The following is a 14,015-nucleotide window of genomic DNA, read 5'->3' as shown; positions in this document are numbered from 1 at the left end:
TTCTGTGTGTTTATTCTGTTGGTAAATAGCCTTCTAACTGGCATTACACAAACTGTTTCCAATGGTAAATATAACAAATATTTAGCAACTGTGTCCCTATAGGGAACTCAATTGGACAGACATCCACAGGTATTGGGATGCAGTCAGTGCACTTTACAGACAAATCAGTATAATTATGTTGAACTGTAACATGGCAGAAAGTGAATCTCCAAGGAGGTTTCAAATGATCAGATCTTTTATGTAGGATGTCAGCAAAAGTTGTGGCATGCTACGCAAGGTTTATGGGGAAAAAATTCACGTAAGTAGATACATGGATATTTCATTCAATATTTAAGGACCACTGAGAATCTATTAGTCATCTTCAGCAGTCACCATTCTTTCTATTTTTAAAGCAGGCATATTTTCCCTACACTTTAATGACTCTTCTGTTTCCATCTAACACTCTGTATGTTTGGCAGTATATTCTACACATGGTTTTCAAAGTAAGAATCATTCTGCAGGTTTCCCTTTACCTTCTGTCTGTACCTTCTATTCTGATGACTCAGATACACTTGTCCTTGAGTCCTGTCTGAGGAAAATAAGTGCTATTTCCGAGTGGTCGTCTCATGGTTTGTTCTGCACTTACGTTGCAGATCAGAATTCTGTCCAATATCACCTTGAGTTTGACTTTTCTTTTAGCTTCTCTTGCAAAAATTTATCTAACGTTTTCACATACTTGTGGGTTTCTGAAGAAAAGGCATTTCTCATCCACATGTACTGTTAAAACTCCTGCCCAGTATCCCATCACCTTATGATTCTTGCTCTCTGCCATGTTCCTTTTTCTGGCTTTGGCATGTGATCTCTTGTCCTGTTAATGTCCTTTTAGACTGCTCCTATAGAAAGTCTTCCAGTCTTATCACCTTTAACTCTATCCTCTAGAGTTAACCTTATCTTCTAAAGTTATCCTTTACTTTCCACTCCCTAAACAGAAATCAACTTTATTTTAAAAACACCAAACACAGTCTACCTTTATTCAATCTATAATTTTTACAGTTTTTTGGAGACTGACTCACTCTCCAACAGCCCGTGATGCCTCCCTCACTTACTTGCTAGATTCTAAATTGTCACTTTATGCAGAACTCTTTCCAGGTCTACTTTTGCCCTGATTTCTGCAGAAAATTTGGACGCCGGTGATGAGAATTTATCCAGTCCTTAGAGAGGACCTATAAGTGAGGTGGGCAGATGGGAGGAAAGCTTAGACTGTGTTTCTACGGGGATCCATTCAAGAGAAGAGAATATTTCTTGAGGGATGACCTAACATCATTGTTTCGGACCTTTGATTCAGAGTCTGTTACATCAGTTGAATATGTCAATAAATGATGGGAAAGGTCTGAAGATGCTCATACAATATTCATGCTTGGCTTTAGTGTGCTGGAAGTGAAAAAGGGAGAATATACAATAATGGATAACAGAAGGACAGCAAGAAAAAATGAAGTTATAGAAGTGATAGGGACATCAGTTGGATCAACAGCTAATAAAAGCTTTGTTCCTAGCCTGGTTAGCCAATTGGTTATCGTCAGTTAGAAACAAAGAAAAGGTTTGTACTTAAATATATCACGTTTGTACCTAAATACCAAGTTAATAAGACAGAGGAATTTAAAATACCTGTGAAGGCAAATGTAGAGGACAATAGATGCATAGCAGAATAATAATCTTGCTGGAAAAGTAGTATTTAACTGCCATGTTCAGGAAAAACAGAGAATGTAGTAGCCAGTCCTTGAGTATTAACAGCCTGTCCATGAGTATTAACAGTGTGAAAGATAATTTTAAAAACAAAAAACCCCAAACAAACCACAAAACACACAAAAAACCCCAAAACACAAAAAAATACACAATGGGGAAAGTACATACTAAATAAAAGTGTATCTGTTCTCATTTTAGCTGCTAATGATGAGACCACAGAAGAGCTAGACATGTGAAGTTACTTCAGATCAAGTGATCAGGAATCGATTTAATTAAAATGAAGGGAGAATTAAAAGGATGTCCTTAATTAAAAATTGTCTTTGAAAGATAGCAAACTTGAGTTTGTCAAACTGCTAGCAAAGCAAGTCAGCTGCACTGAAGAGCTCAGGGATCTGAATAGTGCAGAAATTGGGAGTTTTTGCAAGTACTCCAACAATCTGGATTTTGTGTCCCAAGGAAGTAGAAGAACTTATTAGGAAAGGGCGAAAGTTAGAGTTGCCAGAATTCAGGCTGAATGGAAGCTAGCAGGTAATGCTTAGACACATAGAAAAAGGACATTGAGCCATGTAAATAACTTTCACACAGCAGGAGGGCTACTATGTAATGATGCTGCTTGTGCAGGGATTAAGCATAATTTCAATGTGCCCTCAGTGTGAAAAAAAACATCTCCATTGCACATGACCCCAAAGAAACCCTAGTAGTGATCATCAGGAAAGAAAAATCTGAATGCAATAGAAACAAAGCTTGAATATCATGGTACTAGTCAATTGTGTAGAAACAGCTAACCTTTATAACTGCTCACTCAGAAACTGAAGGTATGACTGCAAGCATTTTTAGGAAGTCCTTCAACACCCACTGTCCACCTCTGGGCTCTATGCTTTGTGCTTAAGTGTGTCAGCTCTCTAGAATGGGAGTAGTTTTGAGCTGTCACACTGCTTCGTGTTGTTTCTTGAGAACCATTGATAGTTCAGGAAGGTTCAAAGGATACAAATCTTAGAAAAAGGTTAAAGGGAGTATGAGAACAACTTTATGTGTGATGCCAGCTTAGGAAATTACTTGAAGCGTTCATTGGGGGGTTTTCTGACTGAACAGAGAAGGGAAGATGAGTTAGAAGTTGTACCTTTTATGCCCTGGCAGGCAGTGGTATTTTTGGGACACTCAAAGGGAGAATTTTGTCATGCTAGTCAGGACAAAGTATGGAGTGAGAGATTTAAGCTACTGAGAAAGAGGTTGAAAAGGGAGTGGGTGGACTTGATATTCAGAAGGATGGAAAGAAATGTCACAGGTGACTTTGAATTTACTGTTGTGAGCATTGAATTCCCAGTGTTGGCATCAGTTGTGGGGAGAGGAGGAAGTTTTGCAGAGAAGACAAGTATTAGGGTAAGTTATGTTGGTGAAAAAACCTAAAACTTGAAACTCTGAGGCGTAGAATGAGGCAAGTGTATAAGCACAAAGAGATGGCTTAGAAGGGGAAAAGGTGTTCAACAACGTGATTTCATGAGCTACTTGATCTGATCTAAGGCTTCTGGCCTGTACCCCTCTCCTGTCATTCCATGTGTCTCTGTCATCACCCTCCTGTCAGGTAATTTCAGACTGCTTTGGCAGTCTTGAAAAGGCATTTGAACCATCAGTGCAGAGGTGAGTGCTGAAGTCATGAGCTAAAGAGACACCCAAACATGTTGAACTGAGAAGAAGACTTTGCCAGTGGCAGACCTCTCAGAAGTGCCCCTTGATATGGTGGGCTGCCCAGAAAAGAAGACAATCGTTGACAGGTAAAGTAGTGACTGATTTGAAACATCAGGGAGGACAAGATATCAGAGCAAGGATGATGAGCAGCACTATCAAAAGAACCAGAAGGGCCAAGCAGAAGGGGGATAAAGAAAGTCTGTGAGATTTGCCTGGGACGAGATCATGAATGACGTGGGTGAAAGCAGTTTCATTCAAAGCGAAACAGCGTAAGCTGGACTGGACACCATCCAGCGTAAAGGTGGATCAGAGAAAGAGAGTGCCTTGGCTTCAGCCTGTGCTTGCAACAAGTTTATAGATAATAGAAAAGAGGAAAGGAATGACTGCTGAAATAGGTACGGCTGTCATCTTGTGGATAGTGGAATGAGGGGGCAGAGTGAGAAGACAGAGGGAATAACTTGGGTGAGACAGAAATATGCCATTGAAGACAATTGGAAGAGATTAAAGAATTTCAGATGAAAAAAGGTAAATGACCTACAGGCTCTGTAAGGTAAAGCATTAACGAACTGTGGTGGTTTGTGTTTTTGTTTGTTTGTTTGTTTTGTTTTGTTTGTTTTTGTTTGTTTGTTTGTTTTTGTTTTTAGGAATTAGCAAAGAGTGATGAGAGAGAATTTCGTTGCAAAAAAAACAAGCAGCTTCATGCTTAATGAAAAATAAATCAGCCAAATCAACTTTTTCTTCAGTTGGTTGTAACTGATTTGAAGCAGCAGCATGCTGCTGCTTTCCTTTTCCTCTTTCCGCCCCCACAGCCAAGGCAGACAGCGGGGCACGGTGCCGACATGTGCCGGTGGTAAAGGTGGCTGCTGTGGAGTTTGCTTGGCTCTGGAAGGAGAGCAACGTGTCCAGACTTCAGGGGCTGCACAGTCTAAGTGTCTGGCTCTGGTCCAGCTGCTGATTGACCCAATAAACTCTAATGAATCTGGATTCCTACAGTCTGATTTGCTTCCTCTCCCCGTTATGTGCCTTTTTCAGTCCATGAAGAGCTGAAACCTGAGTGCTGGCTTTGACAAAGGGAGTGAGAGAGGGGGGGAAGGAGGGGAAGAAAAGGCAGATAACAGCCAAATGTAATCAGTGTTTTATTACCATCCTCAGGAAGTGGGAATGGTTTTTTTAAAAAAAGAAAAAAAAAAGTGGTAGGTTGGAGCAAGGGAAGTTAATTATGGTGAGGTTATTTTACAGGAAATTACAAAATACAAACAGACAGAAGAAACACATTTTAAAACAGGGTAGGAAATCTCAAGTTACTTCACTGTGTATATTCAAAACCCCCAAAGCAAAGACTCAAAATAGTAGTTTAAACAAAAGCTATCTTATCTGATAAAGGCATTTCAAGCACAAAAGGAAATTTATATATTGGGTTGACAGTCTTAAAATAAACTGATTGTCTTGATAACACCATAGATTTAATTGTGGGAAAAAATTGAGTTCATTTATATGACCTGCAGACACAGTAAATTCCCATGTAAATTCATTACTTTTCTTTCTTCGTACATTTTTTGTCTCCTAAGCAGTGTTTATCAGTATTTTCCAGAAATTGTAAAGGTAGATCTGTGCATGTAGGACAAGACTGATAAATATGTGCATATTTTAGACTTTCGTGCAGACCAGATACAATTCATTTCCTATTCTACTCTGTGGAAGCATATTAATGGTACTGCAGCAAGTACCATTCAGATTCAGAAAGATTTTGGCAGAAATACATTGGTTTAGGATGAGGGTAGAATTTCCAGTACTAGTGATCAGAATTAGGATTTTATTCATTTTACTGTTAGTATACCTGTGATACTCTCTTGAATACTTGGTGTGTCTTTTCACTTTCTCTGGGAAAAGAAAACCGTTCTGTTACTGCATCAGCTTTTTATTGAGTATGTAAAGCATTTACATGCCCGAGGAGAGCAGAATTTACTTGCTAGCATGGTTCTCTTGTAGCCCTGCTGTAGGTACCAAACCTGCAAAGAAAAGCAAAGAGGAACTTTCTTGTACCTGGACTGGGAGAGGTGCCTGAGGACTGGAGGAAAGTAAATGTTACTCCAGTCTTCAAAAAGGACAAGAAGGAGGACCCAGGTAACTATAGACCGGTCAGCCTCACCTCCATCCCTGGGAAGGTGATGGAACAACTTATTCTTGGTGCCATCTCAAGGCATCTCAAAAGGGTCATTAAGGGCAGTCAACATGGCTTCACCAAGGGGAAGTTGTGCTTGACCAGCCTCATAGCCTTTTATGAGGATACAACCAGGTGCATAGATGATGGCAAAGCAGTGCATGTGGTCTATCTTGATTTCAGTAAAGTATTTGACACAGTCTCCCACAGCAGACTCTTACACTTGGGCAAGAACAACCCCAGGTTCCAGTAGAAGCTGGGGAACAACCTATTAGAGAGCAGTGTAGGGGAAAGGGACCTGGGGGTCCTGGTGGACAGCAGGATGACCATGAGCCAGCACTGGGCCCTTGTGGCCAGGAAGGCCAGTGGCATCCTGGGGTGTATTAGAAGGGGGGTGGCTAGTAGGTCGAGAGATGTTCTCCTCCCCCTCTACTCTGCCCTGGTGAGACCACATCTGGAATATTGTGTCCAGTTCTGGGCCCCTCAGTTCAAGAAGGACAGGGAACTGCTGGAGAGAGTCCAGCGCAGAACCACTAAGATGATTAAGAGAGTGGAGCATCTCCCTTATGAGGAAAGGCTGAGGGAGCTGGGTCTCTTTAGCTTGGAGAAGACTGAGGGGCGACCTCATTAATGTTTATAAATATATAAAGGGTGAGTGTCAGGAGAATGGAGTCAGGCTCTTCTTGGTGACAATCAATGATAAGGCAAGGGGCAGTGGATATAAACTGGAATACAGGAGATTCCATTTAAATTTGAGAAGAAATTTCTTCACTGTGAGGGTGGTGGAGCACTAGAACAGGCTGCCCAATGGGGTTGTGGAGTCCCCTTGGCTGGAGACATTCAAAACTCGCCTAGACACCTTCGTGTGTAACCTCATCTAGGTGTTCCTGCTCTGGCAGGGGGATTGGATTAGATGATCTTTCGAAGTCCCTTCCAATCCCTAACATTATGTGATTCTGTGTGATTTTGTCACTGAGTCTTTTGTTATCCACCAAGTTATCTTCAAAGTGGTGATTTTTTTTTTAATGAAGCAAATGCTGCTCAATTAGCAGTATTCTTCTTACTATTTTTCTTTAAAGTTTACTGCTGAGATTGTGAATAAACATTACATCCACATAGATATGTGTTCTTCTAATAGATAGGATATGCTATATAGGGTTGGTACAATTCGATTTCCTTGGAGGGAGAGAGGAAGCAAGGGGGAAGGGAGGAAATAACTCAGTTGTGCAAATGATATATTAGGTTATCTCTGTTCATATCAAAGACTGTGACTGTAGGACAAATATCTTGCTTGCTTTTGACTGAAGCAGTAACAAGAAGCATGTGACTTGGAAATTTGTGTTCCTACCCTCTTCTTGCTCATCAGGCTGCATATCTAAGTGTATTGTAGTGTGGCAGCCACATCTGCAACTTGATGCCTCATCATACTCAGTCCTGGGAGACATGTAAGTTTGGGTTTTTTTCCCCAATTAGTTTGTCCACTGTGCCTGTGATTCCCTGTTGCTAATGCGGTTGAGCCTTCATCATCTGTGAGCACAGCAAAATAAAGTCTGGTAAGAGGGTTCTCACTTACAGAGTGTTATACTGGAAGTTAGTGGTGGTTAATGCTTCTCCTTGGCTGAGGTGCAACATGGCATCCTTATGGCTAAGTTAGGTAAGTGGCTGCTTTCGTCTACATTCAATTCTTCCCCTTTTACAGGTGATGCAGGTATGCCTGAAGATCTCTTTGAGACCAGAGTGCTCAGAATTATCTGACCTCATGAGGCTTATAGAGCATCACTGAAGTATAGCACAAAGATGAGTTCACATCAGCTTATGTTGAGGAATATGAGCCTATGAGGCAAGGCCTCGTAGCATCCTGTTGCAGTAAAGTCTTGCTAGGAGTCCTGTAAAACTGTCAAGATCCAATGGGTCCATAAGTGTTTTTGCTCTATTTAACAAAGAAATATCAGTTGTCAACGGACCACGAGGATTGGATTGCAGTATATATATTCTGAACTTGTGATCACTGGGTCTTGCACTCAAAATAAATAGAAGTGACACCTGTGCAGGAAAGAAGCTGATCTTTTTTCTGTTGATTTATGTCTTATTTGAATGACCTCCTACTTCAACAGGATTTCATAACTCTGATGGGAGACTGCATGAGAGAAATTCGTAGGAGGAAAGTGGCTTCCTCCTTAAAAAGGGAGAGTGCCGATGTCAGTATGAATCACTAGTCCATAAAAGTGAGGTTGTTTTTTTTTTTTTTTTTTTTTTTTTTTTTTAAAGAAAAGAAAAACTGACATAAAATAAAATAAGGAAGGGAACTGAAGTACCTTTCCAAAAAACATGTGTTGAGGCTATGGAAAAACTGGGAATAGAATAAGTCATTCTTGACTGGCTCAATTTTTATTGTTTTTTGGTTGGTTGGCTGGGTTTTTTAAATTTCGTTTTTATTTTCTTTCTGAAACCCTCTACAGTTACTACCTGACAAAATTCTGAAATGTAGACATGGTGCTATTGTAAAAAGAGATCAATAATTGTAGTGTCTTATAGTCATCTCTACAAAATGCTGCTGCAAGTATGGGGAACTTATGTTTTTCCTATCTGTTTTTTCAGCAATACTCAATACAAACTGACATAGCTGATAGAAAATTTTTTTAGAGTTAAATAGCATGCTTCAAGAAAATGCCTCCAAAGAACCCCAAGATCATTTAAAAAAACAAACAAAAAATGGCTGTTACTATGAAGTATCTTTTATAATCAATTTTCCCTTTTCCTTTTAAAATTGAGATGTGTATGAATGAGATTTAAGGAGATGCCTTCATCACAGATGCTCATGATGATACATCATTTTGATTCTGTCTTACTGCTATTTTATAGCTATTGTTTTGCATATGCTGAAAATGGAAAATTAAGTTCTGGAGATGTAAAGTTATGGCCTTGTAACAATCCTTAACACGGGCTAATCCTGTGACTAGGTAGCTAACATGTCCTTTAGTGAATATGCATCAATGTTACCTTTGACTTCTTATCTAAAATGAAAAGAAGTAGCCAAAATCAGGACACACAACCACTTTGAAAGCTTGTTTTAACAGTTCTACTGTTTTTGCTTTCATAATGATGATAAAATAGATGGACTCATTTTTTTGAAAAAAGAAAACTCTATTTTACATTAAACTGAAAAATGGGGAGACTACATTGGGAAAATTCTGCTTGCTGATTTCGAAAGGTGTGTACCTGAAGCTCGTCATGACTGCTGGGAGTAAAGGCTAAGGCAAGAAAAACAGAGTTAGTCTTGTTTCCAGTCTTTAGTTATACGAGTTACTTAAACATGTCTGTGGCATCAAGTGTGTTTTCCTGGTGACAGAATGAAACTGTGTGTAGGTGACCAAATTGAGATAAGAGCAAACTGATGAGATCTGGGGTAAGAACCCAGCTCCCCTGACAGCGATGTTCATGTCTAATCCACTGAGAAGTGATCCAACCAAGAAAGGCAATTCTGCAAGGCTGAAAGACCTACCAGATGGATTCAAGGATTTTTAGGTTAGTTCAGCATTCTAAAATATGGCTCATTTATTTAACTCATGTCCCTGCATCTTTGAAACTCTACCATGGGTAAAGTCTGCACTAATTAACCAGTAACAGATGTAAAACATATTCATATCCAAACCATATGTTATCCTTGTAGTTTATCTGTACTTGTTTCCTTTGAAAACAATGAAGGCTGAAAGTATATATTGTAAGTATATGGTTTTAGTTTTACAACTTTTTTATGGTTTCCAAATATAGACAGTAGTGCAGTTCGTTTCAAGGTGTTTTGAATAGAATACCTGGAACACTTCCAGCTTCTTTCTAATCAGTCACTGGCTGTTTGTTTGTTTGTTAATTTAATTTAAAATATGAAGTGAGTATTTTGCAGAAGCACTTAATACAGCTTCACTCTAGGACCGGAGTCTGTACAGAGTGGTGATGTTCGTGATCTTTGCTCCTGAAGAACAAGAATTCTTTGAAATCTTGTTACTCATTGTTACAAACAGCAAAGTTTCTATTCGGGATTTCCAGTTTTAGGGAGAGGGGAAAGCAAAAAGAGGTTGATGTTAGGACTGAACTTTGTTTTGAAGCTTCAGGAGACAGAAGCTTAAAAAAAATGCCTAGACATTATTTTTTAAAAATGCAAGATTTTCAAACCGATCTCATTCCTGTTTTGTTGATGTAGCTTAAATGTTCATGGATCAGCAGTGTTACTACATTTGCAACAATGAAAAGGTTCTTCCTCCTGGGGCTTACACAGTAGGACCACAGTCTGGCAACTTGTGGTGGGACAAGGAGGTGTCTTTCTCGATTGTGGGACAATGGCAATTCATTTTATTTACTGTGCAGGGCAGACGTACTTCTAAAAGTCTCTTTTTTTATTCTCTCCCTGATTTCATGTGAAAGCTCTGCAGTTTAGGCTGAGGGAAACAGACTACAAAAAGGTATCAAATTTTGCAGCCGTTCCTATAGCGTGTTGATGTTGCTCCTTGAACCCAGCCTGAGGGAGTCATTAGAGTGATTGTGTAGCAGTTGAAGAGGGAGAGAGTAGAGTTTTCATAGCTCTCTAAATCTCTGATAGCCATGAGAGCTGTGATTATGCAAAGATTTCCCAAGCAATCTATTAAAAATCATGAGATATTACTTATAATATTTTAACTGCCTATAATATTTTTTTTTCAATTAATAGCCCAATATAGAACTTTTTTTTCTTGTGGATCAGTTTAAATGAAAAACCAGAAAATAAATATTCTATTTTCTTTTTTCTTTTTTTTTTTTTTTTTAGTATGGATTGGTAGTTTAGATAGACACAAAGAAAAGATCCCTTTTTATTCCTGTATTTTCTAGTTATCCTACTAAACTCAATCTGATTTGAGTTACGTGATGTCATAACATAAAACATAGCTTAAACAATATAGGCATACAAAAACTCAAAGGGAAAAAGTCTATATGAAATATATATGTTTTAAATGGGATGAGCGTATTTGTCAGGTTCAGACTATGTCAGAATTTTTTTTTTTTTTGTGCTGGATACTAGTGCATAGTAGAACAAAGAGCTATCCTCAATATTTACAAAATTGTGAATTATCCCAGCATACCAGATATTTTACTTTTAAGCAATTTTCTTTTGTGTAGGCGCATTGTGATGCAGGTAGGCATAAAGTAACAGCAAATGCAGATTTCAGCACAAATGTGAACAATTTTTACTTGATTTACAGCTATCAAATGCCTGTGCTGCAGATTATCTCTCCGAATGTACTAAACTGCTTGGTGTTTCATAGACAGCTACAGTGGAACTGGTATTTACTAACATGCTTTTTGTCCATGAACTCGTTTGTTCATTAAAACCACTTACTGGTGACCTTTGTGTTACCAGCTTGCACTCTGAGTCTGTAGCTGCTTCACATTTCTGTTCTCTCTTAAGTCTAAGCACAGGCTTTACTCTTTGGCATCTCAGTCTTACTATAAAAGCCTCAACTCATTTTTGCTGCTTTAGCTTCCACATTGTTCCTCTGGGTGAGAGATGCTCAGGTCTGGGTTTTGTCCTGAGTTTGCTCACAGGTAACGCATGTCAATTTTACTCTGCTTCTGAAACAGTCAAATTTAAGAAGTAAATAAATGCTTGAAATATCTCCATGGTCTCCTAACAAGCCTAAAACTTCTAGAGGGATCAGACTTGTGTATTATATTGAAATCAGGAGGCTGAGCTGAATTTTTGAGATACATTTATTTCCCCATTTTGAGATACATATTTTAGTTTGGTGTAATATGTAATAGAAGAAACTGGGTAGAACATTATGTATGAAGACACAGCTACTATGAGTGATATGAATTATTAAGACTTGGACGTGAGCTGAAGTACTGAGCAGAAAGGCCCAGGTGGGTGTTTCTCTTCCATGAGGTCTCTTCTCCGCAGGTTTGATGTCAGTGTAATCTGATGGCTGGCCTGTAAATTCAACAGTGGTTAGTGTTTGTAAACCTGACCTCTTTAAAACTAGTAAGTGATAGAAATAGAAGCATCAGAGTCAAGCAGATATTAACAAATAAAGGCCTGGAGACTGGCTTATGTGTCTCCCTGCTCAGTTCCTTACAAACTCTTCTCCCAGGCATTCTGCCTACCCACAGGGGAAAACACCTCCTGCCAGACACTGGTTCAGGCTTATCTCATACATTCCTTCACTGGTACTGTCAGCTATATGACAAACACTCCAGGCAGTTTCAAGAGTCTTCCTCAGGCACAAAACCAAAGTGGCATGTTTGTGGTGTGGTATCACCTTGGGAATGAGAAAAAAAGACTGAGCTTCACCGTACCACTGCTGTTAGCAATGAACCCTGTTTTCCTGAATTATGAGTATGGGGAGTTCTGCAAAGATCAGAGGAGCATCTGGGTTTGCAACCCACATACAGGAATTACTGAATTCAGAGGGAACTTTCCCAGACTGCCTGGAAAGCCATGAAGAAAAATTCATGCCAAGGAATGAAAGACATGGCAAGTCTGAGTATAGGATGGACTCGCTTGTCCTTGCTGTATAATTTGAACTGTGTTGCAGTGATTAAGCCAGATTTTTGAAGGTATGAAGGAAAGGGTCTTCCAGTAACATGTTTATAGTCTATAAAAGACCTTTTCCAGAACTGATAACAGATTCTGGGGCACTTCTGAAAAATGGATCTGTGTTGGTATATAACGAACAGCCTGTTGGGTTACAGCTGCTGAACATGATGTGTGCTGCCCTGCATATGGCATGGCTATAGCCAACTGTATTTCTCATGGAAATACTGTAGGTATTGAAATAGAGGCAGAAGCCCCTTTATTTTTGTAGCACAGTAATTTTGAAAGGATTTTTTTTCTGCCACAGCAGCTGTCTCCATGCCTGCCTTTTAAGAACGTTTAACACAGTTTGGAACTATTTTCACTTGTAGCCAAGAAAGGTAAACCCTGTGTAAGGATAACCATTTATTGGAAGGCTAAGTAAGATGTCAGACGGTCTGCGTGTACAATTTTGTCAGGTTTAGACACTCAGGAAAGGATCAAACTGTGGGAGAAGTTGCCGTAATAGAAACTGTATAAATACATGCAACGAGCATGTAGAGGTTATTAATGATTTTTAAATGAGATCAGATGTATTTGAGTGAATTACATCTAACAAGGAAAGATTAAAGGTGGTATGCGTTGCTTAAACCCATGCAGGCCCAAGCATTTTTAACCCCTGGGATGCTCTCTTGGCTTGTGGCCAGTTCTATGGTCCCTGGAGCTTCTTCTTCAGCCCATCTACTGCCGCTTTGCATCCTGCCCCCTCTGAGCTCCCGGGATTTCTCTCATTTGGACTGAGGTCTGAAATGAACACATTGTATTATTCTTCTTCCCTTCACCACACCAGCTCACCTAGCTGAGGAAGATGAAAGGCATAAACCAAGAAATCTTCGTGGCGTGCTAGTGGTGGAGACTGCAAATGTGGCATTCTTTGAAAGCAGCATGACATGAATCCTTATTGTACCTCAGTGCCTCTGTATTTAAGTTTTTGCTGTTTGTTCTTCTTGTACACCTGTGCAATCTAATTGCACGTTCTGAGAATTTCTTACCTTCCACTGCAACATTTTGTATCATCATGTATTATGTGCAGTACAGTTTAAATAAAAAATGTTTTCAGGTGATCCTAATGTATTCCTCATTTTCTAGGGGCCTGCTCTCAGACCTTGGGGTGTGATCCACATGTGCTACTGAAGCTGACTCGAATGATATGACAAATGTAAGTATTTTGAAGAAACTTGGCCGTACAAACCTCCATTTGCACACTTGGAATTAGCAGATGCTTTAATATCCCCATGTCATTCCTCCCCTTCTGTATTGTGCATACAATGATATCATTCACTTCATCACACAAAGATTATGTGAAAATGAATCACTTAATGTTTGTAATGCATTCAGAAGTTGTTGTGATGAGCACTGTCGGAAAACCCACAAGCAAATGAATAATTCATTGTTCAAATCAGGCTCTGAATAGTGCACAGTAAACAAGATGTGGGACTTCACAGTGAATAGTAAGGGTAAGGCCAAATAATTAATGATCACTTGTTCAATTATCACCGTCCATTCAGAGTACTGAAAGGGAATGGGATCCTGTGGAAAGAGTGTGGCCATGTCCTAAGCGATTGTATGTTGGTGTATGATTGGAAAGCATAATCAAGTTAAAACAGCTTATGTTTTTCTTTCATTCAGTGACCTTCAGTATTAGCTATGATGTGTGTTTTGGAACAAAAATTAAGTGTGTTAGGCTTTCTTGCCTGATTTTAAGTCTATAGGTTTCCCCATACAATGATTTGTTATTATTTGGGAATCCTAAACTCTTTAATTCTATCTTCATTATTTTCTGTCACTCAGTGAATCCTTTTGGTAGTTGGTGCTTAAGTATCAAATGAAGGGTGTAACATCATT

The 14,015-nt window shown here is 39.3% G+C and overlaps 1 long non-coding RNA gene across 3 annotated transcripts in view; it reads left to right on the top strand.

Moving 5' to 3' along the window:
- LOC135578813 (uncharacterized) overlaps window positions 1-14,015 on the top strand; it is a 284,707-nt gene that overhangs the window by 146,428 nt on the left and 124,264 nt on the right. For all 3 annotated transcript variants that reach the window (XR_010470931.1, XR_010470932.1, XR_010470930.1), the window contains exon 5: window positions 13,260-13,329. This is a non-coding gene — a long non-coding RNA (uncharacterized LOC135578813). The remainder of the gene's footprint in view (window positions 1-13,259; window positions 13,330-14,015) is intronic.

This window comes from Columba livia, chromosome 2, assembly GCF_036013475.1.
Source record: "Columba livia isolate bColLiv1 breed racing homer chromosome 2, bColLiv1.pat.W.v2, whole genome shotgun sequence".
Classification (NCBI taxonomy): domain Eukaryota; kingdom Metazoa; phylum Chordata; class Aves; order Columbiformes; family Columbidae; genus Columba; species Columba livia.
The sequence above is the reverse complement of the archived record's forward strand: the minus strand, read 5'-3'. Positions and strand labels throughout refer to the sequence as shown.